Source organism: Lithobates pipiens, unplaced genomic scaffold (assembly GCF_037356315.1).
Source record: "Lithobates pipiens isolate NorthernLeopardFrog02 unplaced genomic scaffold, aLitPip1_a1.2 Scaffold_37, whole genome shotgun sequence".
Taxonomy (NCBI): Eukaryota; Metazoa; Chordata; class Amphibia; order Anura; family Ranidae; genus Lithobates; species Lithobates pipiens.
Genome location: NW_027507825.1, coordinates 2,188,814 through 2,194,813, shown reverse-complemented (window position 1 = coordinate 2,194,813; position 6,000 = coordinate 2,188,814).

Below are 6,000 nucleotides of genomic sequence, written 5' to 3'. Positions count from 1 at the left end.
AATAGTGGAAGGGCAACCAGATAACAAGGTCAGCAGAATAGAGTATGGCCAGGGTGCAGGCCAGAGTCAGTAAAAGTATGGTCTGTCCAAGACCTCCAGCCTAGACACCCTTGATAGACCTGACGCAAGGACTTGGAATGGCATCAATGCCTTGCAGGTCTGCTTGATAGAGAACACTGGAGGAACGCGTCAGTTCTGGACACGAGTCGACTTCATCAGAACAACAGTGGAAGGGCAACCAGATAACAAGGTCAGCAGAACAGAATATGGCCAGGGTGCGGGCCAGAGTCCGCAAAAGTATGGTCTGTCCAAGATCTCCAGCCTAGACACCCTTGATAGACCCGATGGAAGACACAAGGACTTGGAATGGCATCAATGCCTTGCAGGTCTGCTTGGTAGAGAACACTGGAGGAACGCGTCAGTTCTGGACACGAGTCGACTTCATCAGAACAACAGTGGAAGGGCAACCAGATAACAAGGTCAGCAGAATAGAGTTTGGCCAGGGTGCAGGCCAGAGTCCACAAAAGTATGGTCTGTCCAAGACCTCCAGCCTAGACACCCTTGATAGGCCTGACAGAAGACACAAGGACTGGCATGAGTGCCTTGCAGGTCTGCTTGGAAGAGAACACCGGAGTAACGGGCAAGATGTTGGCAGGACTGCGTCAGGTCAGGTCACGGGTTATTCATCAGAACAACAGTGGAAGGGCAATCAGATAACAAGGTCAGCAGAACAGAGTATGGCCAGGGTGCAGGCCAGAGTCCACAAAAGTATGGTCTGTCCAAGACCTCCAGCCTAGACACCCTTGATAGACCTGACGGAAGACACAAGTTCCTGGAATGGCATCAATGCCTTGCAGGTCTGCTTGGAAGAGAGCGCTGGAGGAACACGTCAGTTCTGGACACGAGTCGACTTCATCAGAACAACAGTGGAAGAACAACCAGATAACAAGGTCAGCAGAACAGAGTATGGCGAGGGTGCAGGCCAGAGTCCGTAAAAGTATGGTCTGTCCAAGACCTCCAGCCTAGACACCCTGGATAGACCTGACGGAAGACACAAGGACTTGGAATGGCATCAATGCCTTGCAGGTCTGCTTGGGATAGAACACTGGAGTAACGGGCAAGATGATGGCAGGACTGCGTCAGGTCAGGTCACGGGTTATTCATCAGAACAATAGTGGAAGGGCAACCAGATAACAAGGTCAGCAGAATAGAGTATGGCCAGGGTGCAGGCCAGAGTCAGTAAAAGTATGGTCTGTCCAAGACCTCCAGCCTAGACACCCTTGATAGAACCGACGGAAGACACAAGGACTTGGAATGGCATCAATGCCTTGCAGGTCTGCTTGGGATAGAACACTGGAACAACAGGCAAGATGATGGCAGGACTGCGTCAGGTCAGGACACGGGTTATTCATCAGAACAACAGTGGAAGGGCAACCAGATAACAAGGTCAGCAGAACAGAGTATTAAATGGAAAAAGCTCCCCAAAAAAGGTTTTTTTAGGCAGCCACAAGAGAAACAAAAATTATACAATGGGTAATGGTAGAAAAATTTTATTTATTCAAAATAGGGCAAACAAGAACCCCCTTGACAGAGCAGTAAAAACATGAGCTTATTAAAAAGAGGAGAAGCAAATACACATTTGTCAACACAGCATTTACAAATCCACATCAAATAGTACAATTCAAAGATGTGAAGTATAGGTAGCACTGACGCGTTTCAACCCACACTGGGGTCTTCCTCAGAGGGACATCGCCCATAAATGCATCCGAACAGCAACTAAATTTAATTCCACATGTAATGCTTCTCACTAAAAGTGTTTAGTCTGCCCACTACTGCACCGTCGGGTGAACGTGCCCCTTCCTCCCACACGGGGGGGAGGGTGTGGACCTAAGTGTGACCTCTTGTAAGGCGTTCTGTGGCCCCGGTCTATCCCTGTCTGCGGCACCGGTGGAGCAATTTGGAGCCCTGGCTGGTGAACTGAAGGGGTCCTTTTTCTTTTTCTTTTCTTTTTGTTTGTTTTTTTAGTTCCATTTCCCTTCACTTTTAGTGAGAAGCATTACATGTGGAATTAAATGTTGTCGCTGTTCGGATGCATTTAATGGCATGTCCCTCTGAGGAAGACCCCAGTGTGGGTTGAAACACGTCAGGCTTCCTATACTTCACATCTTTGAATTGTACTTTTTGATGTGGATTTGTAAATGCTGTGTTGACAAATGTGTATTTGCTTCTCTCTTTTTAATAAGCTCATGTTTTTACTTCTATGTCAAGGGGGTTCTTGTTTGCCCTATTTTGAATAAATAAAATTTTTCTACCATATTGTATAATTTTTGTTTCTCTTGTTGCTGCCTAAAAACCCCTTTTTTGGGGGGCTTTTTCCATTTAATAGTCATCTGGGGTGAGCAGCGCTCTCAAATCCTTTTGGAAGGGCAACCAGATAACAAGGTCAGCACAACAGAGTATGGCCAGGGTGCAGGCCAGAGTCAGTAAAAGCAGTGGCGGAATTATAGGGGTCGCCAAGATCGCCATGGCGACCGGGCCCTTTGCTGCAGGGGGCCCTCAGGCCCCCTGTACTCTTCCGTAGGAGGGGAGGCTGAGAGGAGCTCCTCTATCATCAGCCGAACTGAAATCGGCTCTGTGCGGGAGTTCCTCACATTAGGGTAAAGTGTGTGCTCTTTGTCTCCCCCTACAGTGCAGTACCCGGCAGGAAGAGCCAAGGTACTGTAAATGTCTGCCGTTTTTTTTTATAAGACTGTCTACTGCATTTGTGTTTATAAATGTGTGTGTGTGTGAGCATGCTTGTATGTGTGTGTGTGTGTGTGTGTGTGTGAGCATGTGTGAGCATGCTTGTATGTATGTGTGTGTGTGTGTGTGTGTGTGTGTGTGTGTGTGTGAGCATGCTTGTATGTGTATGTGTGAGCATGCTTGTATGTGTGTGTGTGTATGTGTGAGCATGCTTGTATGTGCGTGTGTGTGTGAGCATGCTTGTATGTGTGTGTGTGAGCATGCTTGTATGTATGTGCGTGTGTGAGCATGCTTGTATGTGCGTGTGTGAACATGCTTGTATGTGCGTGTGTGAGCATGCATGTATGTGTGTGTGAGCATGCTTGTATGTGCGTGCGTGTGAGCATGCTTCTATGTATGTGCGTGTGTGCATGCTTGTATGTGTGTGTGTGTGAGCATGCTTGTCTGTGCGTGTGTGAGCATGCTTGTATGTGCATGTGTGAGCATGCATGTATGTGTGTGTGTGAGCATGCATGTGTGTGTGTGAGCATGCATGTGTGTGTGTAAGCATGCTTGTGTGTGTGTGTGTGTGTGTGTGTGTGAGCATGCTTGTATGTGCGTGTGTGTGTGAGCATGCTTGTATGTGCGTGTGTGTGTGAGCATGCTTAAATGTGCGTGTGTGTGTGAGCATGCTTGTATGTGCGTGTGTGTGTGAGCATGCTTGTATGTGTGTGTGTGTGTGTGTGAGCATGCATGTATGTGTGTGCGTGTGTGTGAGCATGCATGTATGTCTGTGCGTGTGTGTGAGCATGCATGTGTGTGTGTGTGAGCATGCTTGTATGTGTGTGCGTGTGTGTGTGTGTGAGCATGCATGTATGTGTGTGTGAGCATGCATGTATGTGTGTGTGAGCATGCTTGTATGTGTGTGCGTGTGTGTGTGTGAGCATGCTTGTATGTGCGTGTGTGATGCTTGTATGTGCGTGTGTGTGTGAGCATGCTTGTATGTGCGTGTGTGTGTGAGCATGCTTGTATGTGTGTGTGAGCATGCTTGTATGTGTGTGCGTGTGTGTGTGAGCATGCATGTGTGTGTGTGTGAGCATGCTTGTATGTGTGTGCGTGTGTGTGTGTGTGAGCATGCTTGTATTTGTGTGTGTGTGTTCATATATGTATGTGTATGTATGCATGTGTGTGTGCGCATGTATGTGAGTGTGCATGTATGCATATGTATGTATGTGAATGTGCATGTGTTTATCAGTGGCGGTGCATCCAAAAGGGTGCACAGGTGCCACCCCCTCTCTCCAGCCACCCCCTCTCTCCAGCCACACCCTCTATGACCAATGGATAGATTGATGCATAGCATAGCATGAATCTATCCATGGCCACCGCTGGCACCCCCATATTTAGGTGTCTGGTCCCTTTTGAGGTGTCGGGTGCCTGAATTACAGCGGCGGGGGGTGTTTTTGCAGCATCTGATTAGAGCCATGGGCTCTAATAGGCTTCAAAATAGGTGAACTGCGAGCGCCATGCTTGACGCTCACAGTCTACCCAGGTGTGTTAGAAAAGTGAATTAATATTCACTTTCCTAACACTGAACCGCCTCTCCACCAATCAGGTGTGCGGGTCTGTTACCCATCACCTGATTGGCTGAAACGATAGGCGCAGCTATTGGACACCTGTCAGGAGGAGAGGACGGGAGATGAGGATGGCAGGAGATGCATGGAGGACCCCGCTCATGGCCGTTACCCGCTCCCCCACCAAGACAGGGTAAGTGGCGGGCAGACAGCGAGCGAGTGGTGGGGATTCACAGTGGCAGCATTTGATGGGCACACCAACAGCATTTGATGGGCACAGTGGCGGCATTTGATGGGCACACCAACAGCATTTGATGGGCACAGTGGCGGCATTTGATGGGCACAGTGGCAGCATTTGATGGGCACAGTGGCAGCATTTGATGGGTACACTGGCAGCATTTGATGGGCACAGCGGTGGCATTTGATGGGCACAGTGGCAGAGTTTGATGGGCACAGTGGTGGCGTTTGATGGGCACAGTGGCTTTAATTGATGTTTTTTAAATCGGTTCCTTTATATGCGGCCACCCACTTGGGACTGGGCCCTGGTGTTCCACCATCGGTCTCGGAGAAAAGAGCTCTGTCCGGAGGTCGGGGGGGGGGGGGCCCTCCAAGGTTTCCTGCATCGGGGCCCTGAAGGTTCTAGTTACGCCACTGGAGGGGAGCTTCCCTTTTCCCCCCTATACTACACCAGGGGGTTCTCCCATCCCCCAAACAAAAAAACTAGACTGGCCTTTCACCTTACTGCAGCCAACCGGCTCCTTTTTTACCCGCTGTGTGTAGCGAGACTGCCGAAGCGCGCTCACAGCCCGGGACTCCGACCAGATCTGCCGAGGCCGAGCTACTTCCAGGCTCTGCCTCCTTCTTTCCCACTTTGCTCCCCTGTCACTGAACGCTCAGTCTGCTCCTCTGGCAGGGGGCTTTTGCAGTAACTGACTACATCTGCAGGTGCTTAGGGTTTTTGGCTTCCATGCCCCAACTACCTGCAAGAAGGCTTTGTCTAAAGGGGGACCTAACACCCACTTACATATTTCCCTATTACCCACTATATTGGGACAGAGCCACCTAGTGACAAGCTAGCTAACTACACCTGCTTACAGGTGGCTTCCTGATTTTGTTTATGCTGCTGAGCCGAGGGAAGAGCAGCAAGTGGTGGGAGCGGTAATGATCACGTGACATATAATTTGACATGCATGTTTCTAAAATGAAACGTTTATCTGATCCTAGGTCCACTTCAAAGCGGAGCCATTCATCCATCCATGTCTCCATCCATCCATGTCTCCATCCATCCATGTCTCCATCCATCCATGTCTCCATCCATCCATTCATGTCTCCATCCATCCATCCATCCATGTCTCCATCCATCCATGTCTCCATCCATCCATGTCTCCATCCATCCATTCATGTCTCCATCCATCCATTCATGTCTCCATCCATCCATCCATGTCTCCATCCATCCATCCATGTCTCCATCCATCCATCCATGTCTCCATCCATCCATTCATGTCTCCATCCATCCATCCATGTCTCCATCCATCCATTCATGTCTCCATCCATCCATCCATGTCTCCATCCATCCATCCATGTCTCCATCCATCCATTCATGTCTCCATCCATCCATTCATGTCTCCATCCATCCATCCATGTCTCCATCCATCCATTCATGTCTCCATCCATCCATCCATCCATCCATCCATCCATCCATCCATGT